Source organism: Hyla sarda, unplaced genomic scaffold (assembly GCF_029499605.1).
Source record: "Hyla sarda isolate aHylSar1 unplaced genomic scaffold, aHylSar1.hap1 scaffold_205, whole genome shotgun sequence".
NCBI lineage: Eukaryota > Metazoa > Chordata > Amphibia > Anura > Hylidae > Hyla > Hyla sarda.
The window spans coordinates 91,192-117,222 of NW_026608713.1; the positions used below are offsets into that span (position 1 = coordinate 91,192).

Consider the following 26,031-nt stretch of genomic DNA (forward strand, 5'->3'; position numbering starts at 1 on the left):
AATAAAAACATTTCCAAGAAACAACCAACCTCTAAAAGTTACCTTTTTAGCCTTCTTTCATTCCTCCCCCTAAACTGAGGCTATCGGCAACTGCCTATCTGATAGTCCTGTCTTGCTCTTGAGAAACATTTCAGAAGGAAGACTAAGACAGAAGTAGGAAACTTAATAAAGCTTATGTTCGTAAAAGATTGACATGTAGGCCAGTGATACCCTACTTGAAGAAGGACTGAGAACTTGTTAAGAGCAATGTTTCTGTGCTTAAGCAAGGAGGAAATGCACTCCTGACCCCGACGTGATTTGAACACGCAACCTTCTGATCTGGAATTAGACGCGCTACCGTTGCGTCAAAAGGTCAACTGGCACTATGAGCTCTCACATTGATTCAGGACCTTTGATTTCATATCCTAGAAAGACATATCCATGGACAGCTTTTTTCCATGGACAGCTATTTCTTCCAATAAAAACATTTCCAAGAAACAACCAACCTCTAAAAGTTACTTTTTTTACCACACAACCTTCTGATCTGGAGTCAGACGTGCTACCGTTGCGCCACGAGGTCAACTGGCACTGTGAGCTCTCACATTGATTCAGGACCCATGATTTCATATCCTAGAAAGACATTTCCATGGACAGCTATTTTCAATGGACAGCTTTTTGTTCCAATAAAAATATTTCCAAGAAACAACCAACCTCTAAAAGTTACCTTTTTAGCCTTCTTTCATTTCTCCCCCTAAACTGAGGCTATCGGCAACTGTCTAGGACTGAGAACTGGTTAAAATTAGCAGGTTAAGAGCAATGTTTCTGTGCTTAAGCAAGGAGGAAATGGACTCCTGACCCCAACGTGATTTGAACACGCAAACTTCTGATCTGGAACTAGATGCGCTACCGTTGCGCCAAGAGGTCAACTGGCACGATGAGCTCTCACATTGATTCAGGACCTTTGATTTCATATCCCAGAAAGACATGTCCATGGACAGCTTTTTTCCATGGACAGCTATTTCTTCCAATAAAAACATTTCCAAGAAACAACCAACCTCTAAAAGTTACCTTTTTAGCCTACTTTCATTCCTCCCCCTAAACTGTGGCTATCGGCAACTGCATATCTAATAGTCCTATCTTGCTCTTGACCTTCTTAGCCTTCTTTCATTCCTCCCCCTAAACTGAGGCTATCGGCAACTGCCTATCTGATAGTCCTGTCTTGCTCTTGAGAAACATTTCAGAAAGAAGACTAAGACAGAAGTAGGAAACTTAGGAAAGCTTATGTTCGTAAAATTTATTTTTACATGAAGGCCAGTTATACCCTTCTTGAAGAAGGACTGAGAACTGGTTAAAATTAGCAGGTTAAGAGCAATGTTTCTGTGCTTAAGCAAGGAGGAAAAAAGACTTCTGACCCCGACGTGATTAGAACACGCAACCTTCTGATCTGGAGTAAGACGCGCTACCGTTGCGCCACGAGGTCAACTTGCACTGTGAGCTCTCACATTGATTCAGGACCCATGATTTCATATCCTAGAAAGACATTTCCATGGACAGCTTTTTTCCATGGACAGCTTTTTGTTCCAATAAAAACATTTCCAAGAAACAACCAACCTTTAAAAGTTACCTTTTTAGCCTTCTTTAATTTCTCCCCCTAAACTGAGGCTATCGGCAACTGCCTATCTGATAGTCCTGTCTTGCTCTTGAGAAACATTTCAGAAAGAAGACTGAGACAGAAGTAGGAAACTTAGGAAAGCTTATATTCGGAAAAAATTGACATGAAGGCCAGTGATACCCTTCTTAAAGAAGGACTGAGAACTGGTTAAAATTAGCAGGTTAAGAGCAATGTTTCTGTGCTTATGCAAGGAGGAAAAAAGACTTCTGACCCCGACATGATTTGAACACACAACCTTCTGATCTGGAGTCAGACGCGCTACCGTTGCGCCACGAGGTCAACTTGCACTGTGAGCTCTCACATTGATTCAGGACATTTGATTTCATATCCTAGAAAGACATATCCATGGACAGCTTTTTTCCATGGACAGCTATTTCTTCCAATAAAAACATTTCCAAGAAACAACCAACCTCTAAAAGTTACCTTTTTAGCCTACTTTCATTCCTCCCCCTAAACTGAGGCTATCGGCAACTGCCTATCTAATAGTCCTGTCTTGCTCTTGACCTTCTTAGCCTTCTTTCATTCTTCCCCCTAAACTGAGGCTATTGGCAACTGCCTATCTGATAGTCCTGTCTTGCTCTTGAGAAACATTTCAGAAAGAAGACTGAGACAGAAGTAGGAAACTTAGGAAAGCTTATATTCGGAAAAAATTGACATGAAGGCCAGTGATACCCTTCTTGAAGAAGGACTGAGAACTGGTTAAAATTAGCAGGTTAAGAGCAATGTTTCTGTACTTAAGCAAGGAGGAAAAAGACTTCTGACCCCGACATGATTTGAACACGCAACCTTCTGATCTGGAGTCAGACGCGCTACCGTTGCGCCACGAGGTCAACTTGCACTGTGAGCTCTCACATTGATTCAGGACCCATGATTTCATATCCTAGAAAGACATTTCCATGGACAGCTTTTTTCCATGGACAGCTTTTTGTTCCAATAAAAACATTTCCAAGAAACAACCAACCTTTAAAAGTTACCTTTTTAGCCTTCTTTCATTCCTCCCCCTAAACTGAGGCTATTGGCAACTGCCTATCTGATAGTCCTGTCTTGCTCTTGAGAAACATTTCAGAAAGAAGACTGAGACAGAAGTAGGAAACTTAGGAAAGCTTATATTCGGAAAAAATTGACATGAAGGCCAGTGATACCCTTCTTGAAGAAGGACTGAGAACTGGTTAAAATTAGCAGGTTAAGAGCAATGTTTCTGTACTTAAGCAAGGAGGAAAAAGACTTCTGACCCCAAAGTGATTTGAACACGCAACCTTCTGATCTGGAGTCAGACGCGCTACTGTTGCGCCACGAGGTCAACTTGCACTGTGAGCTCTCACATTGATTCAGGACCTTTGATTTCATATCCTGGAAAGACATTTCCATGGACAGCTTTTTTCCATGGACAGCTATTTGTTCCAATAAAAACATTTCCAAGAAACAACCAACCTCTAAAAGTTACCTTTTTAGCCTTCTTTCATTCCTCCCCCTAAACTGAGGCTATCGGTAACTGCCTATCTGATAGTCCTTTCTTGCTCTTGAGAAACATTTCAGAAAGAAGACTAAGACAGAAGTAGGAAACTTAGGAAAGCTTATGTTCGTAAAATTTATTTTTACATGAAGGCCAGTTATGCCCTTCTTGAAGAAGGACTGAGAACTGGTTAAAATTAGCAGGTTAAGAGCAATGTTTCTGTGCTTAAGCAAGGAGGAAAAAGACTTCTGACCCCGACGTGATTTGAACACGCAACCTTCTGATCTGGAGTCAGACGCGCTACCGTTGCGCCACGAGGTCAACTTGCACTGTGAGCTCTCACATTGATTCAGGACCTTTGATTTCATATCCTAGAAAGACATTTCCATGGACAGCTTTTTTCCATGGACAGCTATTTGTTCCAATAAAAACATTTCCAAGAAACAACCAACCTCTAAAAGTTACCTTTTTAGCCTTCTTTCATTCCTCCCCCTAAACTGAGGCTATCGGTAACTGCCTATCTGATAGTCCTTTCTTGCTCTTGAGAAACATTTCAGAAAGAAGACTAAGACAGAAGTAGGAAACTTAGGAAAGCTTATGTTCGTAAAATTTATTTTTACATGAAGGCCAGTTATGCCCTTCTTGAAGAAGGACTGAGAACTGGTTAAAATTAGCAGGTTAAGAGCAATGTTTCTGTGCTTAAGCAAGGAGGAAAAAGACTTCTGACCCCGACGTGATTTGAACACGCAACCTTCTGATCTGGAGTCAGACGCGCTACCGTTGCGCCACGAGGTCAACTTGCACTGTGAGCTCTCACATTGATTCAGGACCTTTGATTTCATATCCTAGAAAGACATTTCCATGGACAGCTTTTTTCCATGGACAGCTATTTGTTCCAATAAAAACATTTCCAAGAAACAACCAACCTCTAAAAGTTACCTTTTTAGCCTTCTTTCATTCCTCCCCCTAAACTGAGGCTATCGGCAACTGCCTATCTGATAGTCCTGTCTTGCTCTTGAGAAACATTTCAGAAAGAAGACTAAGACAGAAGTAGGAAACTTAATAAAGCTTATGTTCGTAAAAGATTGACATGAAGGCCAGTGATACCCTATTTGAAGAAGGACTGAGAACTGGTTAAGAGCAATGTTTCTGTGCTTAAGCAAGGAGGAAATGCACTCCTGACCCCGATGTGATTTGAACACGCAACCTTCTGATCTGGAATTAGACGCGCTACCGTTGCGCCAAGAGGTCAACTGGCACTATGAGCTCTCACATTGATTCAGGACCTTTGATTTCATATCCTAGAAAGACATATCCATGGACAACTTTTTTCCATGGACAGCTATTTCTTCCAATAAAAACATTTCCAAGAAACAACCAACCTCTAAAAGTTACCTTTTTTACCACACAACCTTCTGATCTGGAGTCAGACGTGCTACCGTTGCGCCACGAGGTCAACTGGCACTGTGAGCTCTCACATTGATTCAGGACCCATGATTTCATATCCTAGAAAGACATTTCCATGGACAGCTTTTTTCCATGGACAGCTTTTTGTTCCAATAAAAACATTTCCAAGAAACAACCAACCTTTAAAAGTTACCTTTTTAGCCTTCTTTAATTTCTCCCCCTAAACTGAGGCTATCGGCAACTGCCTATCTGATAGTCCTGTCTTGCTCTTGAGAAACATTTCAGAAAGAAGACTGAGACAGAAGTAGGAAACTTAGGAAAGCTTATATTCGGAAAAAATTGACATGAGGGCCAGTGATACCCTTCTTAAAGAAGGACTGAGAACTGGTTAAAATTAGCAGGTTAAGAGCAATGTTTCTGTGCTTAAGCAAGGAGGAAAAAGACTTCTGACCCCTACGTGATTTGAACACGCAACCTTCTGATCTGGAGTCAGACGCGCTACCGTTGCGCCACGAGGTCAACTGGCACTATGAGCTCTCACATTGATTCAGGACCTTTGATTTCATATCCTAGAAAGACATTTCCATGGACAGCTTTTTTCCATGGACAGCTATTTGTTCCAATAAAAACATTTCCAAGAAACAACCAACCTCTAAAAGTTACCTTTTTAGCCTTCTTTCATTCCTCCCCCTAAACTGAGGCTATCGGCAACTGCCTATCTGATAGTCCTGTCTTGCTCTTGAGAAACATTTCAGAAAGAAGACTAAGACAGAAGTAGGAAACTTAATAAAGCTTATGTTCGTAAAAGATTGACATGTAGGCCAGTGATATCCTACTTGAAGAAGGACTGAGAACTTGTTAAGAGCAATGTTACTGTGCTTAAGCAAGGAGGAAATGCACTCCTGACCCCGATGTGATTTGAACACGCAACCTTCTGATCTGGAATTAGACGCGCTACCGTTGCGCCAAGAGGTCAACTGGCACTATGAGCTCTCACATTGATTCAGGACCTTTGATTTCATATCCTAGAAAGACATATCCATGGACAACTTTTTTCCATGGACAGCTATTTCTTCCAATAAAAACATTTCCAAGAAACAACCAACCTCTAAAAGTTACCTTTTTTACCACACAACCTTCTGATCTGGAGTCAGACGTGCTACCGTTGCGCCACGAGGTCAACTGGCACTGTGAGCTCTCACATTGATTCAGGACCCATGATTTCATATCCTAGAAAGACATTTCCATGGACAGCTTTTTTCCATGGACAGCTTTTTGTTCCAATAAAAACATTTCCAAGAAACAACCAACCTTTAAAAGTTACCTTTTTAGCCTTCTTTAATTTCTCCCCCTAAACTGAGGCTATCGGCAACTGCCTATCTGATAGTCCTGTCTTGCTCTTGAGAAACATTTCAGAAAGAAGACTGAGACAGAAGTAGGAAACTTAGGAAAGCTTATATTCGGAAAAAATTGACATGAAGGCCAGTGATACCCTTCTTAAAGAAGGACTGAGAACTGGTTAAAATTAGCAGGTTAAGAGCAATGTTTCTGTGCTTAAGCAAGGAGGAAAAAGACTTCTGACCCCTACGTGATTTGAACACGCAACCTTCTGATCTGGAGTCAGACGCGCTACCGTTGCGCCACGAGGTCAACTGGCACTATGAGCTCTCACATTGATTCAGGACCTTTGATTTCATATCCTAGAAAGACATTTCCATGGACAGCTTTTTTCCATGGACAGCTATTTCTTCCAATAAAAACATTTCCAAGAAACAACCAACCTCTAAAAGTTACCTTTTTAGCCTACTTTCATTCCTCCCCCTAAACTGAGGCTATAGGCAACTGCCTATCTAATAGTCCTGTCTTGCTCTTGACCTTCTTAGCCTTGTTTCATTCCTCCCCCTAATCTGAGGCTATCGGCAACTGCCTATCTGATAGTCCTGTCTTGCTCTTGAGAAACATTTCAGAAAGAAGACTAAGACAGAAGTAGGAAACTTAGGAAAGCTTATGTTCGTAAAATTTATTTTTACTCGAAGGCCAGTTATACCCTTCTTGATGAAGGACTGAGAACTGGTTAAAATTAGCAGGTTAAGAGCAATGTTTCTGTGCTTAAGCAAGGAGGAAAAAAGACTTCTGACCCCGACATGATTTGAACACGCAACCTTCTGATCTGGAGTCAGACACGCTACCGTTGCGCCACGAGGTCAACTGGCACTATGAGCTCTCACATTGATTCAGGACCTTTGATTTCATATCCTAGAAAGACATTTCCATGGACAGCTTTTTTCCATGGACAGCTTTTTGTTCCAATAAAAACATTTCCAAGAAACAACCAACCTCTAAAAGTTACCTTTTTAGCCTTCTTTCATTCCTCCCCCTAAACTGAGGCTATCGGCAACTGCCTATCTGATAGTCCTGTCTTGCTCTTGAGAAACATTTCAGAAAGAAGACTAAGACAGAAGTAGGAAACTTAATAAAGCTTATGTTCGTAAAAGATTGACATGTAGGCCAGTGATATCCTACTTGAAGAAGGACTGAGAACTTGTTAAGAGCAATGTTACTGTGCTTAAGCAAGGAGGAAATGCACTCCTGACCCCGATGTGATTTGAACACGCAACCTTCTGATCTGGAATTAGACGCGCTACCGTTGCGCCAAGAGGTCAACTGGCACTATGAGCTCTCACATTGATTCAGGACCTTTGATTTCATATCCTAGAAAGACATATCCATGGACAACTTTTTTCCATGGACAGCTATTTCTTCCAATAAAAACATTTCCAAGAAACAACCAACCTCTAAAAGTTACCTTTTTTACCACACAACCTTCTGATCTGGAGTCAGACGTGCTACCGTTGCGCCACGAGGTCAACTGGCACTGTGAGCTCTCACATTGATTCAGGACCCATGATTTCATATCCTAGAAAGACATTTCCATGGACAGCTTTTTTCCATGGACAGCTTTTTGTTCCAATAAAAACATTTCCAAGAAACAACCAACCTTTAAAAGTTACCTTTTTAGCCTTCTTTAATTTCTCCCCCTAAACTGAGGCTATCGGCAACTGCCTATCTGATAGTCCTGTCTTGCTCTTGAGAAACATTTCAGAAAGAAGACTGAGACAGAAGTAGGAAACTTAGGAAAGCTTATATTCGGAAAAAATTGACATGAAGGCCAGTGATACCCTTCTTAAAGAAGGACTGAGAACTGGTTAAAATTAGCAGGTTAAGAGCAATGTTTCTGTGCTTAAGCAAGGAGGAAAAAGACTTCTGACCCCTACGTGATTTGAACACGCAACCTTCTGATCTGGAGTCAGACGCGCTACCGTTGCGCCACGAGGTCAACTGGCACTATGAGCTCTCACATTGATTCAGGACCTTTGATTTCATATCCTAGAAAGACATTTCCATGGACAGCTTTTTTCCATGGACAGCTATTTCTTCCAATAAAAACATTTCCAAGAAACAACCAACCTCTAAAAGTTACCTTTTTAGCCTACTTTCATTCCTCCCCCTAAACTGAGGCTATAGGCAACTGCCTATCTAATAGTCCTGTCTTGCTCTTGACCTTCTTAGCCTTGTTTCATTCCTCCCCCTAATCTGAGGCTATCGGCAACTGCCTATCTGATAGTCCTGTCTTGCTCTTGAGAAACATTTCAGAAAGAAGACTAAGACAGAAGTAGGAAACTTAGGAAAGCTTATGTTCGTAAAATTTATTTTTACTCGAAGGCCAGTTATACCCTTCTTGATGAAGGACTGAGAACTGGTTAAAATTAGCAGGTTAAGAGCAATGTTTCTGTGCTTAAGCAAGGAGGAAAAAAGACTTCTGACCCCGACATGATTTGAACACGCAACCTTCTGATCTGGAGTCAGACGCGCTACCGTTGCGCCACGAGGTCAACTTGCACTGTGAGCTCTCACATTGATTCAGGACCTTTGATTTCATATCCTAGAAAGACATTTCCATGGACAGCTTTTTTCCATGGACAGCTTTTTGTTCCAATAAAAACATTTCCAAGAAACAACCAACCTCTAAAAGTTACCTTTTTAGCCTTCTTTCATTCCTCCCCCTAAACTGAGGCTATCGGCAACTGCCTATCTGATAGTCCTGTCTTGCTCTTGAGAAACATTTCAGAAAGAAGACTAAGACAGAAGTAGGAAACTTAATAAAGCTTATGTTCGTAAAAGATCGACATGTAGGCCAGTGATACCCTACTTGAAGAAGGACTGAGAACTGGTTAAGAGCAATGTTTCTGTGCTTAAGCATGGAGGAAATGTACTCCTGACCCCGACGTGATTTGAACACGCAACCTTCTGATCTGGAATTAGACGCGCTACCGTTGCGCCAAGAAGTCAACGGGCATTATGAGCTCTCACATTGATTCAGGACCTTTGATTTCATATCCTAGAAAGACATATCCATGGACAGCTTTTTTCCATGGACAGCTATTTCTTCCAATAAAAACATTTCCAAGAAACAACCAACCTCTAAAAGTTACCTTTTTAGCCTACTTTCATTCCTCCCCCTAAACTGTGGCTATCGGCAACTGCCTATCTAATAGTCCTATCTTGCTCTTGACCTTCTTAGCCTTCTTTCATTCCTCCCCCTAAACTGAGGCTATCGGCAACTGCCTATCTGATAGTCCTGTCTTGCTCTTGAGAAACATTTCAGAAAGAAGACTAAGACAGAAGTAGGAAACTTAGGAAAGCTTATGTTCGTAAAATTTATTTTTACATGAAGGCCAGTTATACCCTTCTTGAAGAAGGACTGAGAACTGGTTAAAATTAGCAGGTTAAGAGCAATGTTTCTGTGCTTAAGCAAGGAGGAAAAAAGACTTCTGACCCCGACGTGATTAGAACACGCAACCTTCTGATCTGGAGTCAGACGCGCTACCGTTGCGCCACGAGGTCAACTTGCACTGTGAGCTCTCACATTGATTCAGGACCCTTGATTTCATATCCTAGAAAGACGTTTCGATGGACAGCTTTTTTCCATGGACAGCTATTTGTTCCAATAAAAACATTTCCAAGAAACAACCAACCTCTAAAAGTTACCTTTTTAGCCTTCTTTCATTCCTCCCCCTAAACTGAGGCTATCGGCAACTGCCTATCTGATAGTCCTGTCTTGCTCTTGAGAAACATTTCAGAAAGAAGACTAAGACAGAAGTAGGAAACTTAATAAAGCTTATGTTCGTAAAAGATTGACATGAAGGCCAGTGATACCCTACTTGAAGAAGGACTGAGGACTGGTTAAGATTAGCAGGTTAAGAGCAATGTTTCTGTGCTTAAGCAAGAAGGAAAAGGCCTCCTGACCCCGACGTGATTTGGACACACAACCTTCTGATCTGGAGTCAGACGCGCTACCGTTGCGCCACGAGGTCTACTGGCACTATGAGCTCTCACATTGATTCAGGACCTTTGATTTCATATCCTAGAAAGACATTTCCATGGACAGCTATATTCAATGGACAGCTTTTTGTTCCAATAAAAATATTTCCAAGAAACAACCAACCTCTAAAAGTTACCTTTTTAGCCTTCTTTCATTTCTCCCCCTAAACTGAGGCTATCGGCAACTGCCTATCTGATAGTCTTGTCTTGCTCTTGAGAAACATTTCAGAAAGAAGACTAAGACAGAAGTAGGAAACTTAGGAAAGCTTATGTTCGTAAAAAAAAGTTTAACATGAAGGCCAGTTATACCCTTCTTGAAGAAGGACTGAGAACTGGTTAAAATTAGCAGGTTAAGAGCAATGTTTCTGTGCTTAAGCAAGGAGGAAGAGAACTGTGATTCCCTTCTTGAAGAAGGACTGAGAACTGGTTAAAATTAGCAGGTTAAGAGCAATGTTTCTGTGCTTAAGCAAGGAGGAAATGGACTCCTGACCCCAACGTGATTTGAACACGCAAACTTCTGATCTGGAACTAGATGCGCTACCGTTGCGCCAAGAGGTCAACTGGCACGATGAGCTCTCACATTGATTCAGGACCTTTGATTTCATATCCTAGAAAGACATTTCCATGGACAGCTTTTTTCCATGGACAGCTATTTCTTCCAATAAAAACATTTCCAAGAAACAACCAACCTCTAAAAGTTACCTTTTTAGAATACTTTCATTCCTCCCCCTAAACTGAGGCTATCGGCAACTGCCTATCTAATAGTCCTGTCTTGCTCTTGACCTTCTTAGCCTTCTTTCATTCCTCCCCCTAAACTGAGGCTATCGGCAACTGCCTATCTGATAGTCCTGTCTTGCTCTTGAGAAACATTTCAGAAAGAAGACTAAGACAGAAGTAGGAAACTTAGGAAAGCTTATGTTCGTAAAATTTTTTTTACATGAAGGCCAGTTATACCCTTCTTGAAGAAGGACTGAGAACTGGTTAAAATTAGCAGGTTAAGAGCAATGTTTCTGTGCTTAAGCAAGGAGGAAAAAGACTTCTGACCCCGACATGATTTGAACATGCAACCTTCTGATCTGGAGTCAGACGCGCTACCGTTGCGCCACAAGGTCAACTTGCACTGTGAGCTCTCACATTGATTCAGGACCTTTGATTTCATATCCTGGAAAGACATTTCCATGGACAGCTTTTTTCCATGGACAGCTATTTGTTCCAATAAAAACATTTCCAAGAAACAACCAACCTCTAAAAGTTACCTTTTTAGCCTTCTTTCATTCCTCCCCCTAAACTGAGGCTATCGGCAACTGCCTATCTGATAGTCCTGTCTTGCTCTTGACCTTCTTAGCCTTCTTTCATTCCTCCCCCTAAACTGAGGCTATCGGCAACTGCCTATCTGATAGTCCTGTCTTGCTCTTGAGAAACATTTCAGAAAGAAGACTAAGACAGAAGTAGGAAACTTAGGAAAGCTTATGTTCGTAAAATTTATTTTTACTCGAAGGCCAGTTATACCCTTCTTGATGAAGGACTGAGAACTGGTTAAAATTAGCAGGTTAAGAGCAATGTTTCTGTGCTTAAGCAAGGAGGAAAAAAGACTTCTGACCCCGACATGATTTGAACACGCAACCTTCTGATCTGGAGTCAGACGCGCTACCGTTGCGCCACGAGGTCAACTTGCACTGTGAGCTCTCACATTGATTCAGGACCTTTGATTTCATATCCTAGAAAGACATTTCCATGGACAGCTTTTTTCCATGGACAGCTTTTTGTTCCAATAAAAACATTTCCAAGAAACAACCAACCTCTAAAAGTTACCTTTTTAGCCTTCTTTCATTCCTCCCCCTAAACTGAGGCTATCGGCAACTGCCTATCTGATAGTCCTGTCTTGCTCTTGAGAAACATTTCAGAAAGAAGACTAAGACAGAAGTAGGAAACTTAATAAAGCTTATGTTCGTAAAAGATTGACATGTAGGCCAGTGATACCCTACTTGAAGAAGGACTGAGAACTGGTTAAGAGCAATGTTTCTGTGCTTAAGCATGGAGGAAATGTACTCCTGACCCCGACGTGATTTGAACACGCAACCTTCTGATTGGAATTAGACGCGCTACCGTTGCGCCAAGAAGTCAACGGGCATTATGAGCTCTCACATTGATTCAGGACCTTTGATTTCATATCCTAGAAAGACATATCCATGGACAGCTTTTTTCCATGGACAGCTATTTCTTCCAATAAAAACATTTCCAAGAAACAACCAACCTCTAAAAGTTACCTTTTTAGCCTACTTTCATTCCTCCCCCTAAACTGTGGCTATCGGCAACTGCCTATCTAATAGTCCTATCTTGCTCTTGACCTTCTTAGCCTTCTTTCATTCCTCCCCCTAAACTGAGGCTATCGGCAACTGCCTATCTGATAGTCCTGTCTTGCTCTTGAGAAACATTTCAGAAAGAAGACTAAGACAGAAGTAGGAAACTTAGGAAAGCTTATGTTCGTAAAATTTATTTTTACATGAAGGCCAGTTATACCCTTCTTGAAGAAGGACTGAGAACTGGTTAAAATTAGCAGGTTAAGAGCAATGTTTCTGTGCTTAAGCAAGGAGGAAAAAAGACTTCTGACCCCGACGTGATTAGAACACGCAACCTTCTGATCTGGAGTCAGACGCGCTACCGTTGCGCCACGAGGTCAACTTGCACTGTGAGCTCTCACATTGATTCAGGACCCTTGATTTCATATCCTAGAAAGACGTTTCGATGGACAGCTTTTTTCCATGGACAGCTATTTGTTCCAATAAAAACATTTCCAAGAAACAACCAACCTCTAAAAGTTACCTTTTTAGCCTTCTTTCATTCCTCCCCCTAAACTGAGGCTATCGGCAACTGCCTATCTGATAGTCCTGTCTTGCTCTTGAGAAACATTTCAGAAAGAAGACTAAGACAGAAGTAGGAAACTTAATAAAGCTTATGTTCGTAAAAGATTGACATGAAGGCCAGTGATACCCTACTTGAAGAAGGACTGAGGACTGGTTAAGATTAGCAGGTTAAGAGCAATGTTTCTGTGCTTAAGCAAGAAGGAAAGTGCCTCCTGACCCCGACGTGATTTGGACACACAACCTTCTGATCTGGAGTCAGACGCGCTACCGTTGCGCCACGAGGTCTACTGGCACTATGAGCTCTCACATTGATTCAGGACCTTTGATTTCATATCCTAGAAAGACATTTCCATGGACAGCTATATTCAATGGACAGCTTTTTGTTCCAATAAAAATATTTCCAAGAAACAACCAACCTCTAAAAGTTACCTTTTTAGCCTTCTTTCATTTCTCCCCCTAAACTGAGGCTATCGGCAACTGCCTATCTGATAGTCTTGTCTTGCTCTTGAGAAACATTTCAGAAAGAAGACTAAGACAGAAGTAGGAAACTTAGGAAAGCTTATGTTCGTAAAAAAAAGTTTAACATGAAGGCCAGTTATACCGTTCTTGAAGAAGGACTGAGAACTGGTTAAAATTAGCAGGTTAAGAGCAATGTTTCTGTGCTTAAGCAAGGAGGAAGAGAACTGTGATTCCCTTCTTGAAGAAGGACTGAGCACTGGTTAAAATTAGCAGGTTAAGAGCAATGTTTCTGTGCTTAAGCAAGGAGGAAATGGACTCCTGACCCCAACGTGATTTGAACACGCAAACTTCTGATCTGGAACTAGATGCGCTACCGTTGCGCCAAGAGGTCAACTGGCACAATGAGCTCTCACATTGATTCAGGACCTTTGATTTCATATCCTAGAAAGACATTTCCATGGACAGCTTTTTTCCATGGACAGCTATTTCTTCCAATAAAAACATTTCCAAGAAACAACCAACCTCTAAAAGTTACCTTTTTAGAATACTTTCATTCCTCCCCCTAAACTGAGGCTATCGGCAACTGCCTATCTAATAGTCCTTTCTTGCTCTTGACCTTCTTAGCCTTCTTTCATTCCTCCCCCTAAACTGAGGCTATCGGCAACTGCCTATCTGATAGTCCTGTCTTGCTCTTGAGAAACATTTCAGAAAGAAGACTAAGACAGAAGTAGGAAACTTAGGAAAGCTTATGTTCGTAAAAATTTTTTTACATGAAGGCCAGTTATACCCTTCTTGAAGAAGGACTGAGAACTGGTTAAAATTAGCAGGTTAAGAGCAATGTTTCTGTGCTTAAGCAAGGAGGAAAAAGACTTCTGACCCCGACATGATTTGAACATGCAACCTTCTGATCTGGAGTCAGACGCGCTACCGTTGCGCCACAAGGTCAACTTGCACTGTGAGCTCTCACATTGATTCAGGACCTTTGATTTCATATCCTGGAAAGACATTTCCATGGACAGCTTTTTTCCATGGACAGCTATTTGTTCCAATAAAAACATTTCCAAGAAACAACCAACCTCTAAAAGTTACCTTTTTAGCCTTCTTTCATTCCTCCCCCTAAACTGAGGCTATCGGCAACTGCCTATCTGATAGTCCTGTCTTGCTCTTGAGAAACATTTCAGAAAGAAGACTAAGACAGAAGTAGGAAACTTAATAAAGCTTATGTTCGTAAAAGATTGACATGAAGGCCAGTGATACCCTACTTGAAGAAGGACTGAGAACTGGTTAAGATTAGCAGGTTAAGAGCAATGTTTCTGTGTTTAAGCAAGAAGGAAAGGGACTCCTGACCCCGACGTGATTTGGACACACAACCTTCTGATCTGGAGTCAGACGCGCTACCGTTGCGCCACGAGGTCAACTGGCACTATCAGCTCTCACATTGATTCAGGACCTTTGATTTCATATCCTAGAAAGACATTTCCATGGACAGCTATTTTCAATGGACAGCTTTTTGTTCCAATAAAAATATTTCCAAGAAACAACCAACCTCTAAAAGTTACCTTTTTAGCCTTCTTTCATTTCTCCCCCTAAACTGAGGCTATCGGCAACTGCCTATCTAATAGTCTTGTCTTGCTCTTGAGAAACATTTCAGAAAGAAGACTAAGACAGAAGTAGGAAACTCAGGAAAGCTTATGTTCGTAAAAAAAGTTTAACATGAAGGCCAGTGATACCCTTCTTGAAGAAGGACTGAGAACTGGTTAAAATTAGCAGGTTAAGAGCAACGTTTCTGTGCTTAAGCAAGGAGGAAGAGAACTGTGATTCCCTTCTTGAAGAAGGACTGAGAACTGGTTAAAATTAGCAGGTTAAGAGCAATGTTTCTGTGCTTAAGCAAGAAGGAAAAGGCCTCCTGACCCCGACGTGATTTGAACACACAACCGTCTGATCTGGAGTCAGATGCGCTACCGTTGCGCCACGAGGTCAACTGGCACTGTGAGCTCTCACATTGATTCAGGACCCATGATTTCATATCCTAGAAAGACATTTCCATGGACAGCTTTTTTCCATGGACAGATTTTTGTTCCAATAAAAACATTTCCAAGAAACAACCAACCTTTAAAAGTTACCTTTTTAGCCTTCTTTCATTTCTCCCCCTAAACTGAGGCTATCGGCAACTGCCTATCTGATAGTCCTGTCTTGCTCTTGAGAAACATTTCAGAAAGAAGACTAAGACAGAAGTAGGAAACTTAGGAAAGCTTATGTTCGGAAAAAATTGACATGAAGGCCAGTGATACCCTTCTTGAAGAAGGACTGAGAACTGGTTAAAATTAGCAGGTTAAGAGCAATGTTTCTGTGCTTAAGCAAGGAGGAAAAAGACTTCTGACCCCGACATGATTTGAACACGCAACCTTCTGATCTGGAGTCAGATGTGCTACTGTTGCACCACGAGGTCAACTAGCACTGTGAGCTCTCACATTGATTCAGGACCCATGATTTCATATCCTAGAAAGACATTTCCATGGACAGCTTTTTTCCATGGACAGCTTTTTGTTCCAATAAAAACATTTCCAAGAAACAACCAACCTCTAAAAGTTACCTTTTTATCCTTCTTTCATTCCACCCCCTAAACTGAGGCTATCGGCAACTGCCTATCTGATAGTCCTGTCTTGCTCTTGACCTTCTTAGCCTTCTTTCATTTCTCCCCCTAAACTGAGGCTATCGGCAACTGCCTATCTGATAGTCATGTCTTGCTCTTGAGAAACATTTCAGAAAGAAGACTAAGACAGAAGTAGGAAACTTAATAAAGCTTATGTTCGTAAAAGATTGACATGAAGGCCAGTGATACCCTACTTGAAGAAGGACTGAGAACTGGTTAAGAGCAATGTTTCTGTGCTTAAGCAAGGAGGAAGAGAACTATGATTCCCTTCTTGAAGAAGGACTGAGAACTGGTTAAAATTAGCAGGTTAAGTGCAATGTTTATGTGCTTAAGCAAGAAGGAATGGGCCTCCTGACTCCGACGTGATCTGGAGTTAGACGCGCTACCGTTGCGCCACGAGGTCAACTGGCACTAAGAGCTCTCACATTGATTCAGGACCTTTGCTTTCATATCCTAGAAAGACATTTCCATGGACAGCTATTTTCAATGGACAGCTTTTTGTTCCAATAAAAATATTTTCAAGAAACAACCACCCTCTAAAAGTTACCTTTTTAGCCTTCTTTCATTTCTCCCCCTAAACTGAGGCTATCGGCAACTGCCTATCTGATAGTCTTGTCTTGCTCTTGAGAAACATTTCAGAAAGAAGACTTAGGCTGGGTCCACACTACGTTTTGTCCCATACAGGAGCGCATACGGCAGGGGGGAGCTAAAAGCTCGCGCTCCCGTATGTGACCGTATGCGCTCCCGTATGTCATTCATTTCAATGAGCCGACCGGAGGGAAACGTTCGGTCCGGTCGGCTCATTTTTGCGCCGTATGCGCTTTTACAACTGGACCTAAAACCGTGGTTGACCACAGTTTTAGGTCCGGTTGTAAAAGCGCATACGGCGCAAAAATGAGCCGACCGGACCGAACGTTTCACTCCGGTCGGCTCATTGAAATGAATGACATACGGGAGCGCATACGGTAACATATGGGAGCTCGAGCTTTTAGCTCCCCCCTGCCGTATGCGCTCCCGTATGGGACAAAACGTAGTGTGGACCCAGCCTAAGACAGAAGTAGGAAACTTAGGAAAGCTTATGTTCGTAAAAAAATTTAACATGAAGGCCAGTTATACCCTTCTTGAAGAAGTACTGAGAACTGGTTAAAATTAGCAGATTAAGAGCAATGTTTCTGTGCTTAAGCAAGGAGGAAGAGAACTGTGATTCCCTTCTTGAAGAAGGAACGAGAACTGGTTAAAATTAGCAGGTTAAGAGCAATGTTTCTGTGCTTAAGCAAGAAGGAATGGGCCTTCTGACCCCGACGTGATTTGAACACACAACCTTCTGATCTGGATTCAGACCCGCTACCGTTGCGCCACGACGTCAACTGGCACTGTGAGCTCTCACATTGATTCAGGACCCATGATTTCATATCCTAGAAAGACATTTCCATGGACAGCTTTTTTCCATGGACAGCTTTTTGTTCCAATAAAAACATTTCCAAGAAACAACCAACCTCTAAAAGTTACCTTTTTAGCCTTCTTTAATTTCTCCCCCTAAACTGAGGCTATCGGCAACTGCCTATCTGATTGTCCTGTCTTGCTCTTGAGAAACATTTCAGAAAGAAGACTAAGACAGAAGTAGGAAACTCAGGAAAGCTTATGTTCGGAAAAAATTGACATGAAGGCCAGTGATACCCTTCTTGAAGAAGGACTGAGAACTGGTTAAAATTAGCAGATTAAGAGCAATGTTTCTGTGCTTAAGCAAGGAGGAAGAGAACTGTGATTCCCTTCTTGAAGAAGGACTGAGAACTGGTTAAAATTAGCAGGTTGAGAGCAATGTTTCTGTGCTTAAGCAAGGAGGAAATGGACTCCTGACCCCGACGTGATTTGAACACGCAACCTTCTGATCTGGAATTAGACGCACTACCGTTGCGCCAAGAGGTCAACTGGCACTATGAGCTCTTACATTGATTCAGGACCTTTGATTTCATATCCTACAAAGACATTTCCATGGACAGCTTTTTTCCATGGACAGCTATTTCTTCCAATAAAAACATTTCCAAGAAACAACCAACCTCTAAAAGTTACCTTTTTAGCCTACTTTCATTCCTCCCCCTAAACTGAGGCTATCGGCAACTGCCTATCAAATAGTCCTATCTTGCTCTTGACCTTCTTAGCCTTCTTTCATTCCTCCCCCTAAACTGAGGCTATCGGCAACTGCCTATCTGATAGTCCTGTCTTGCTCTTGAGAAACATTTCAGAAAGAAGACTAAGACAGAAGTAGGAAACTTAGGAAAGCTTATGTTCGTAAAATTTATTTTTACATGAAGGCCAATTATACCCTTCTTGAAGAAGGACTGAGAACTGGTTAAAATTAGCAGGTTAAGAGCAATGTTTCTGTGCTTAAGCAAGGAGGAAAAAGACTTGTGACCCCGACGTGATTTGAACATGCAACCTTCTGATCTGGAGTCAGACGCGCTACCGTTGCGCCACGAGGTCAACTTACTCTGTGTGCTCTCACATTGATTTAGGACCTTTGATTTCATATCCTAGAAAGACATTTCCATGGACAGCTTTTTTCCATGGACAGCTATTTGTTCCAATAAAAAAATTTCCAAGAAACAACCAACCTCTAAAAGTTACCTTTTTAGCCTTCTGTCATTTCTCCCCCTAAACTGAGGCTATCGGCAACTGCCTATCTGATATTCTTGTCTTGCTCTTGAGAAATATTTCAGAAAGAAGACTAAGACAGAATTAGGAAACTTAGGAAAGCTTATGTTCGTAAAAAAAGTTTAACATGAAGGCCAGTTATACCCTTCTTGAAGAAGGGCTGAGAACTGGTTAAAATTAGCAGGTTAAGAGCAACGTTTCTGTGCTTAAGCAAGGAGGAAGAGAACTGTGATTCCCTTTTTGAAGAAGGACTGAGAACTGGTTAAAATTAGCAGGTTAAGAGCAATGTTTCTGTGCTTAAGCAAGAAGGAAAGGGCCTCCTGACCCCAACGTGATTTGAACACACAACCGTCTGATCTGGAGTCAGATGCGCTACCGTTGCGCCACGAGGTCAACTGGCACTGTGAGCTCTCACATTGATTCAGGACCCATGATTTCATATCCTAGAAAGACATTTCCATGGACAGCTTCTTTCCATGGACAGATTTTTGTTCCAATAAAAACATTTCCAAGAAACAACCAACCTCTAAAAGTTACCTTTTTAGCCTTCTTTCATTCCTCCCCCTAAACTGAGGCTATCGGCAACTGCCTATCTGATAGTCCTGTCTTGCTCTTGACCTTCTTAGCCTTCCTTCATTTCTCCCCCTAAACTGAGGCTATCGGCAACTGCCTATCTGATAGTCATGTCTTGCTCTTGAGAAACATTTCAGAAAGAAGACTAAGACAGAAGTAGGAAACTTAATAAAGCTTATGTTCGTAAAAGATTGACATGAAGGCCAGTGATACCCTACTTGAAGAAGGACTGAGAACTGGTTAAGATTAGCAGGTTAAGAGCAATGTTTCTGTGCTTAAGCAAGGAGGAAGAGAACTATGATTCCCTTCTTGAAGAAGGATTGAGAACTGGTTAAAATTAGCAGGTTAAGTGCAATGTTTATGTGCTTAAGCAAGAAGGAATGGGCCTCCTGACTCCGACGTGATCTGGAGTCAGACGCGCTACTGTTGCGCCACGAGGTCAACTGGCACTAAGAGCTCTCACATTGATTCAGGACCTTTGCTTTCATATCCTAGAAAGACATTTCCATGGACAGCTATTTTCAATGGACAGCTTTTTGTTCCAATAAAAATATTTCCAAGAAACAACCAACCTCTAAAAGTTACCTTTTTGGCCTTCTTTCATTTCTCCCCCTAAACTGAGGCTATCGGCAACTGCCTATCTGATAGTCTTGTCTTGCTCTTGAGAAACATTTCAGAAAGAAGACTAAGACAGAAGTAGGAAACTTAGGAAAGCTTATGTTCGTAAAAAAATTTAACATGAAGGCCAGTTATACCCTTCTTGAAGAAGGACTGAGAACTGGTTAAAATTAGCAGATTAAGAGCAATGTTTCTGTGCTTAAGCAAGGAGGAAGAGAACTGTGATTCCCTTCTTGAAGAAGGAATGAGAACTGGTTAAAATTAGCAGGTTAAGAGCAATGTTTCTGTGCTTAAGCAAGAAGGAATGGGCCTTCTGACCCCGACGTGATTTGAACACACAACCTTCTGATCTGGAGTCAGACGCGCTACCGTTGCACCACGACGTCAACTGGCACTGTGAGCTCTCACATTGATTCAGGACCCATGATTTCATATCCTAGAAAGACATTTCCATGGACAGCTTTTTTCCATGGACAGCTTTTTGTTCCAATAAAAACATTTCCAAGAAACAACCAACCTCTAAAAGTTACCTTTTTAGCCTTCTTTCATTTCTCCCCCTAAACTGAGGCTATCGGCAACTGCCTATCTGATAGTCCTGTCTTGCTCTTGAGAAACATTTCAGAAAGAAGACTAAGACAGAAGTAGGAAACTTAGGAAAGCTTATGTTCGTAAAAAAATTTAACATGAAGGCCAGTTATACCCTTCTTGAAGAAGGACTGAGAACTGGTTAAAATTAGCAGATTAAGAGCAATGTTTCTATGCTTAAGCAAGGAGGAAGAGAACTGTGATTCCCTTCTTGAAGAAGGAATGAGAACTGGTTAAAATTAGCAGGTTAAGAGCAATGTTTCTGTGCTTAAGCAAGAAGGAATGGGCCTTCTGACCCCGACGTGATTTGAACACACAACCTTCTGATCTGGAGTCAGACGCGCTACCGTTGCACCACGACGTCATCTGGCACTGTGAGCTCTCACATTGATTCAGGACCCATGATTTCATATCCTAGAAAGACATTTCCATGGACAGCTTTTTTCCATGGACAGCTTTTTGTTCCAATAAAAACATTTCCAAGAAACAACCAACCTCTAAAAGTTACCTTTTTAGCCTTCTTTCATTTCTCCCCCTAAACTGAGGCTATCGGCAACTGCCTATCTGATAGTCCTGTCTTGCTCTTGAGAAACATTTCAGAAAGAAGACTAAGACAGAAGTAGGAAACTCAGGAAAGCTTATGTTCGGAAAAAATTGACATGAAGGCCAGTGATACCCTTCTTGAAGAAGGACTGAGAACTGGTTAAAATTAGCAGATTAAGAGCAATGTTTCTGTGCTTAAGCAAGGAGGAAGAGAACTGTGATTCCCTTCTTGAAGAAGGACTGAAAACTGGTTAAAATTAGCAGGTTAAGAGCAATGTTTCTGTGCTTAAGCAAGGAGGAAATGGACTCCTGACCCCGACGTGATTTGAACATGCAACCTTCCGATCTGGAATTAGACGCGCTACCGTTGCGCCAAGAGGTCAACTGGCACTATGATCTCTCACATTGATTCAGGACCTTTGATTTCATATCCTAGAAAGACATTTCCATGGACAGCTTTTTTCCATGGACAGCTATTTCTTCCAATAAAAACATTTCCAAGAAACAACCAACCTCTAAAAGTTACCTTTTTAGCCTACTTTCATTCCTCCCCCTAAACTGAGGCTATCGGCAACTGTCTATCTAATAGTCCTGTCTTGCTCTTGACCTTCTTAGCCTTCTTTCATTCCTCCCCCTAAACTGAGGCTATCGGCAACTGCCTATTTGATAGTCCTGTCTTGCTCTTGAGAAACATTTCAGAAAGAAGACTAAGACAGAAGTAGGAAACTTAGGAAAGCTTATGTTCGTAAATTTTTTTTTACATGAAGGCCAGTTATACCCTTCTTAAAGAAGGACTGAGAACTGGTTAAAATTAGCAGGTTAAGAGCAAGGTTTCTGTGCTTAAGCAAGGAGGAAGAGAACTGTAATTCCCTTCTTGAAGAAGGACTGAGAACTGATTAAAATTAGCAGGTTAAGTGCAATGTTTCTGTGCTTAAGCAAGAAGGAAAGGGCCTCCTGTCCCCGACGTGATTTGGACACACAACCTTCTGATCTGGAGTCAGATGTGCTACTGTTGCACCACGAGGTCAACTAGCACTGTGAGCTCTCACATTGATTCAGGACCCATGATTTCATATCCTAGAAAGACATTTCCATGGACAGCTTTTTTCCATGGACAGCTTTTTGTTCCAATAAAAACATTTCCAAGAAACAACCAACCTCTAAAAGTTACCTTTTTAGCCTTCTTTCATTCCACCCCCTAAACTGAGGCTATCGGCAACTGCCTATCTGATAGTCCTGTCTTGCTCTTGACCTTCTTAGCCTTCTTTCATTTCTCCCCCTAAACTGAGGCTATCGGCAACTGCCTATCTGATAGTCATGTCTTGCTCTTGAGAAACATTTCAGAAAGAAGACTAAGACAGAAGTAGGAAACTTAATAAAGCTTATGTTCGTAAAAGATTGACATGAAGGCCAGTGATACCCTACTTGAAGAAGGACTGAGAACTGGTTAAGAGCAATGTTTCTGTGCTTAAGCAAGGAGGAAGATAACTATGATTCCCTTCTTGAAGAAGGACTGAGAACTGGTTAAAATTAGCAGGTTAAGTGCAATGTTTATGTGCTTAAGCAAGAAGGAATGGGCCTCCTGACTCCGACGTGATCTGGAGTTAGACGCGCTACCGTTGCGCCACGAGGTCAACTGGCACTAAGAGCTCTCACATTGATTCAGGACCTTTGATTTCATATCCTAGAAAGACATTTCCATGGACAGCTTTTTTCCATGGACAGCTATTTCTTCCAATAAAAACATTTCCAAGAAACAACCAACCTCTAAAAGTTACCTTTTTAGCCTACTTTCATTCCTCCCCCTAAACTGAGGCTATCGGCAACTGTCTATCTAATAGTCCTGTCTTGCTCTTGACCTTCTTAGCCTTCTTTCATTCCTCCCCCTAAACTGAGGCTATCGGCAACTGCCTATTTGATAGTCCTGTCTTGCTCTTGAGAAACATTTCAGAAAGAAGACTAAGACAGAAGTAGGAAACTTAGGAAAGCTTATGTTCGTAAATTTTTTTTTACATGAAGGCCAGTTATACCCTTCTTAAAGAAGGACTGAGAACTGGTTAAAATTAGCAGGTTAAGAGCAAGGTTTCTGTGCTTAAGCAAGGAGGAAGAGAACTGTAATTCCCTTCTTGAAGAAGGACTGAGAACTGATTAAAATTAGCAGGTTAAGTGCAATGTTTCTGTGCTTAAGCAAGAAGGAAAGGGCCTCCTGTCCCCGACGTGATTTGGACACACAACCTTCTGATCTGGAGTCAGATGTGCTACTGTTGCACCACGAGGTCAACTAGCACTGTGAGCTCTCACATTGATTCAGGACCCATGATTTCATATCCTAGAAAGACATTTCCATGGACAGCTTTTTTCCATGGACAGCTTTTTGTTCCAATAAAAACATTTCCAAGAAACAACCAACCTCTAAAAGTTACCTTTTTAGCCTTCTTTCATTCCACCCCCTAAACTGAGGCTATCGGCAACTGCCTATCTGATAGTCCTGTCTTGCTCTTGACCTTCTTAGCCTTCTTTCATTTCTCCCCCTAAACTGAGGCTATCGGCAACTGCCTATCTGATAGTCATGTCTTGCTCTTGAGAAACATTTCAGAAAGAAGACTAAGACAGAAGTAGGAAACTTAATAAAGCTTATGTTCGTAAAAGATTGACATGAAGGCCAGTGATACCCTACTTGAAGAAGGACTGAGAACTGGTTAAGAGCAATGTTTCTGTGCTTAAGCAAGGAGGAAGATAACTATGATTCCCTTCTTGAAGAAGGACTGAGAACTGGTTAAAATTAGCAGGTTAAGTGCAATGTTTATGTGCTTAAGCAAGAAGGAATGGGCCTCCTGACTCCGACGTGATCTGGAGTTAGACGCGCTACCGTTGCGCCACGAGGTCAACTGGCACTAAGAGCTCTCACATTGATTCAGGACCTTTGCTTTCATATCCTAGAAAGACATTTCCATGGACAGCTATTTTCAATGGACAGCTTTTTGTTCCAATAAAAATATTTTCAAGAAACAACCACCCTCTAAAAGTTACCTTTTTAGCCTTCTTTCATTTCTCCCCCTAAACTGAGGCTATCGGCAACTGCCTATCTGATAGTCTTGTCTTGCTCTTGAGAAACATTTCAGAAAGAAGACTTAGGCTGGGTCCACACTACGTTTTGTCCCATACAGGAGCGCATACGGCAGGGGGGAGCTAAAAGCTCGCGCTCCCGTATGTGACCGTATGCGCTCCCGTATGTCATTCATTTCAATGAGCCGACCGGAGGGAAACGTTCGGTCCGGTCGGCTCATTTTTGCGCCGTATGCGCTTTTACAACTGGACCTAAAACCGTGGTTGACCACAGTTTTAGGTCCGGTTGTAAAAGCGCATACGGCGCAAAAATGAGCCGGCCGGACCGAACGTTTCACTCCGGTCGGCTCATTGAAATGAATGACATACGGGAGCGCATACGGTAACATATGGGAGCTCGAGCTTTTAGCTCCCCCCTGCCGTATGCGCTCCCGTATGGGACAAAACGTAGTGTGGACCCAGCCTAAGACAGAAGTAGGAAACTTAGGAAAGCTTATGTTTGTAAAAAAATTTAACATGAAGGCCAGTTATACCCTTCTTGAAGAAGTACTGAGAACTGGTTAAAATTAGCAGATTAAGAGCAATGTTTCTGTGCTTAAGCAAGGAGGAAGAGAACTGTGATTCCCTTCTTGAAGAAGGAACGAGAACTGGTTAAAATTAGCAGGTTAAGAGCAATGTTTCTGTGCTTAAGCAAGAAGGAATGGGCCTTCTGACCCCGACGTGATTTGAACACACAACCTTCTGATCTGGAGTCAGACCCGCTACCGTTGCGCCACGACGTCAACTGGCACTGTGAGCTCTCACATTGATTCAGGACCCATGATTTCATATCCTAGAAAGACATTTCCATGGACAGCTTTTTTCCATGGACAGCTTTTTGTTCCAATAAAAACATTTCCAAGAAACAACCAACCTCTAAAAGTTACCTTTTTAGCCTTCTTTAATTTCTCCCCCTAAACTGAGGCTATCGGCAACTGCCTATCTGATTGTCCTGTCTTGCTCTTGAGAAACATTTCAGAAAGAAGACTAAGACAGAAGTAGGAAACTCAGGAAAGCTTATGTTCGGAAAAAATTGACATGAAGGCCAGTGATACCCTTCTTGAAGAAGGACTGAGAACTGGTTAAAATTAGCAGATTAAGAGCAATGTTTCTGTGCTTAAGCAAGGAGGAAGAGAACTGTGATTCCCTTCTTGAAGAAGGACTGAGAACTGGTTAAAATTAGCAGGTTGAGAGCAATGTTTCTGTGCTTAAGCAAGGAGGAAATGGACTCCTGACCCCGACGTGATTTGAACACGCAACCTTCTGATCTGGAATTAGACGCACTACCGTTGCGCCAAGAGGTCAACTGGCACTATGAGCTCTTACATTGATTCAGGACCTTTGATTTCATATCCTACAAAGACATTTCCATGGACAGCTTTTTTCCATGGACAGCTATTTCTTCCAATAAAAACATTTCCAAGAAACAACCAACCTCTAAAAGTTACCTTTTTAGCCTACTTTCATTCCTCCCCCTAAACTGAGGCTATCGGCAACTGCCTATCAAATAGTCCTATCTTGCTCTTGACCTTCTTAGCCTTCTTTCATTCCTCCCCCTAAACTGAGGCTATCGGCAACTGCCTATCTGATAGTCCTGTCTTGCTCTTGAGAAACATTTCAGAAAGAAGACTAAGACAGAAGTAGGAAACTTAGGAAAGCTTATGTTCGTAAAATTTATTTTTACATGAAGGCCAATTATACCCTTCTTGAAGAAGGACTGAGAACTGGTTAAAATTAGCAGGTTAAGAGCAATGTTTCTGTGCTTAAGCAAGGAGGAAAAAGACTTGTGACCCCGACGTGATTTGAACACGCAACCTTCTGATCTGGAGTCAGACGCGCTACCGTTGCGCCACGAGGTCAACTTACTCTGTGAGCTCTCACATTGATTTAGGACCTTTGATTTCATATCCTAGAAAGACATTTCCATGGACAGCTTTTTTCCATGGACAGCTATTTGTTCCAATAAAAAAATTTCCAAGAAACAACCAACATCTAAAAGTTACCTTTTTAGCCTTCTTTCATTTCTCCCCCTAAACTGAGGCTATCGGCAACTGCCTATCTGATATTCTTGTCTTGCTCTTGAGAA

At 41.8% G+C, this 26,031-nt stretch overlaps 25 non-coding genes across 25 annotated transcripts; all 25 read right to left on the reverse strand.

The window, feature by feature from the left end:
* Window positions 1-1,387: 1,387 nt before the first annotated feature.
* TRNAW-CCA (transfer RNA tryptophan (anticodon CCA)) lies at window positions 1,388-1,459 on the reverse strand. Its single transcript has one exon. It is a non-coding gene; the product is annotated as a tRNA-Trp (tRNA).
* Window positions 1,460-1,858: 399 nt separating this feature from the next.
* TRNAW-CCA (transfer RNA tryptophan (anticodon CCA)) lies at window positions 1,859-1,930 on the reverse strand. The gene has a single exon. It is a non-coding gene; the product is annotated as a tRNA-Trp (tRNA).
* A 479-nt stretch (window positions 1,931-2,409) lies between these two features.
* Window positions 2,410-2,481, reverse strand: TRNAW-CCA (transfer RNA tryptophan (anticodon CCA)). Its single transcript has one exon. It is a non-coding gene; the product is annotated as a tRNA-Trp (tRNA).
* Window positions 2,482-3,353: 872 nt separating this feature from the next.
* Window positions 3,354-3,425, reverse strand: TRNAW-CCA (transfer RNA tryptophan (anticodon CCA)). Its single transcript has one exon. It is a non-coding gene; the product is annotated as a tRNA-Trp (tRNA).
* A 402-nt stretch (window positions 3,426-3,827) lies between these two features.
* On the reverse strand, window positions 3,828-3,899 carry TRNAW-CCA (transfer RNA tryptophan (anticodon CCA)). The gene has a single exon. It is a non-coding gene; the product is annotated as a tRNA-Trp (tRNA).
* Window positions 3,900-4,958: 1,059 nt separating this feature from the next.
* TRNAW-CCA (transfer RNA tryptophan (anticodon CCA)) lies at window positions 4,959-5,030 on the reverse strand. The gene has a single exon. It is a non-coding gene; the product is annotated as a tRNA-Trp (tRNA).
* A 1,059-nt stretch (window positions 5,031-6,089) lies between these two features.
* Window positions 6,090-6,161, reverse strand: TRNAW-CCA (transfer RNA tryptophan (anticodon CCA)). The gene has a single exon. It is a non-coding gene; the product is annotated as a tRNA-Trp (tRNA).
* A 484-nt stretch (window positions 6,162-6,645) lies between these two features.
* TRNAW-CCA (transfer RNA tryptophan (anticodon CCA)) lies at window positions 6,646-6,717 on the reverse strand. Its single transcript has one exon. It is a non-coding gene; the product is annotated as a tRNA-Trp (tRNA).
* Window positions 6,718-7,776: 1,059 nt separating this feature from the next.
* On the reverse strand, window positions 7,777-7,848 carry TRNAW-CCA (transfer RNA tryptophan (anticodon CCA)). Its single transcript has one exon. It is a non-coding gene; the product is annotated as a tRNA-Trp (tRNA).
* A 484-nt stretch (window positions 7,849-8,332) lies between these two features.
* Window positions 8,333-8,404, reverse strand: TRNAW-CCA (transfer RNA tryptophan (anticodon CCA)). Its single transcript has one exon. It is a non-coding gene; the product is annotated as a tRNA-Trp (tRNA).
* A 940-nt stretch (window positions 8,405-9,344) lies between these two features.
* Window positions 9,345-9,416, reverse strand: TRNAW-CCA (transfer RNA tryptophan (anticodon CCA)). The gene has a single exon. It is a non-coding gene; the product is annotated as a tRNA-Trp (tRNA).
* Window positions 9,417-9,814: 398 nt separating this feature from the next.
* On the reverse strand, window positions 9,815-9,886 carry TRNAW-CCA (transfer RNA tryptophan (anticodon CCA)). Its single transcript has one exon. It is a non-coding gene; the product is annotated as a tRNA-Trp (tRNA).
* Window positions 9,887-10,933: 1,047 nt separating this feature from the next.
* Window positions 10,934-11,005, reverse strand: TRNAW-CCA (transfer RNA tryptophan (anticodon CCA)). The gene has a single exon. It is a non-coding gene; the product is annotated as a tRNA-Trp (tRNA).
* Window positions 11,006-11,489: 484 nt separating this feature from the next.
* On the reverse strand, window positions 11,490-11,561 carry TRNAW-CCA (transfer RNA tryptophan (anticodon CCA)). The gene has a single exon. It is a non-coding gene; the product is annotated as a tRNA-Trp (tRNA).
* A 939-nt stretch (window positions 11,562-12,500) lies between these two features.
* Window positions 12,501-12,572, reverse strand: TRNAW-CCA (transfer RNA tryptophan (anticodon CCA)). Its single transcript has one exon. It is a non-coding gene; the product is annotated as a tRNA-Trp (tRNA).
* Window positions 12,573-12,970: 398 nt separating this feature from the next.
* TRNAW-CCA (transfer RNA tryptophan (anticodon CCA)) lies at window positions 12,971-13,042 on the reverse strand. Its single transcript has one exon. It is a non-coding gene; the product is annotated as a tRNA-Trp (tRNA).
* A 1,047-nt stretch (window positions 13,043-14,089) lies between these two features.
* On the reverse strand, window positions 14,090-14,161 carry TRNAW-CCA (transfer RNA tryptophan (anticodon CCA)). Its single transcript has one exon. It is a non-coding gene; the product is annotated as a tRNA-Trp (tRNA).
* A 398-nt stretch (window positions 14,162-14,559) lies between these two features.
* TRNAW-CCA (transfer RNA tryptophan (anticodon CCA)) lies at window positions 14,560-14,631 on the reverse strand. Its single transcript has one exon. It is a non-coding gene; the product is annotated as a tRNA-Trp (tRNA).
* A 492-nt stretch (window positions 14,632-15,123) lies between these two features.
* Window positions 15,124-15,195, reverse strand: TRNAW-CCA (transfer RNA tryptophan (anticodon CCA)). The gene has a single exon. It is a non-coding gene; the product is annotated as a tRNA-Trp (tRNA).
* Window positions 15,196-15,593: 398 nt separating this feature from the next.
* On the reverse strand, window positions 15,594-15,665 carry TRNAW-CCA (transfer RNA tryptophan (anticodon CCA)). Its single transcript has one exon. It is a non-coding gene; the product is annotated as a tRNA-Trp (tRNA).
* A 2,613-nt stretch (window positions 15,666-18,278) lies between these two features.
* TRNAW-CCA (transfer RNA tryptophan (anticodon CCA)) lies at window positions 18,279-18,350 on the reverse strand. The gene has a single exon. It is a non-coding gene; the product is annotated as a tRNA-Trp (tRNA).
* A 492-nt stretch (window positions 18,351-18,842) lies between these two features.
* On the reverse strand, window positions 18,843-18,914 carry TRNAW-CCA (transfer RNA tryptophan (anticodon CCA)). The gene has a single exon. It is a non-coding gene; the product is annotated as a tRNA-Trp (tRNA).
* Window positions 18,915-20,026: 1,112 nt separating this feature from the next.
* Window positions 20,027-20,098, reverse strand: TRNAW-CCA (transfer RNA tryptophan (anticodon CCA)). The gene has a single exon. It is a non-coding gene; the product is annotated as a tRNA-Trp (tRNA).
* Window positions 20,099-20,589: 491 nt separating this feature from the next.
* Window positions 20,590-20,661, reverse strand: TRNAW-CCA (transfer RNA tryptophan (anticodon CCA)). Its single transcript has one exon. It is a non-coding gene; the product is annotated as a tRNA-Trp (tRNA).
* A 5,071-nt stretch (window positions 20,662-25,732) lies between these two features.
* TRNAW-CCA (transfer RNA tryptophan (anticodon CCA)) lies at window positions 25,733-25,804 on the reverse strand. The gene has a single exon. It is a non-coding gene; the product is annotated as a tRNA-Trp (tRNA).
* Window positions 25,805-26,031: the final 227 nt, after the last annotated feature.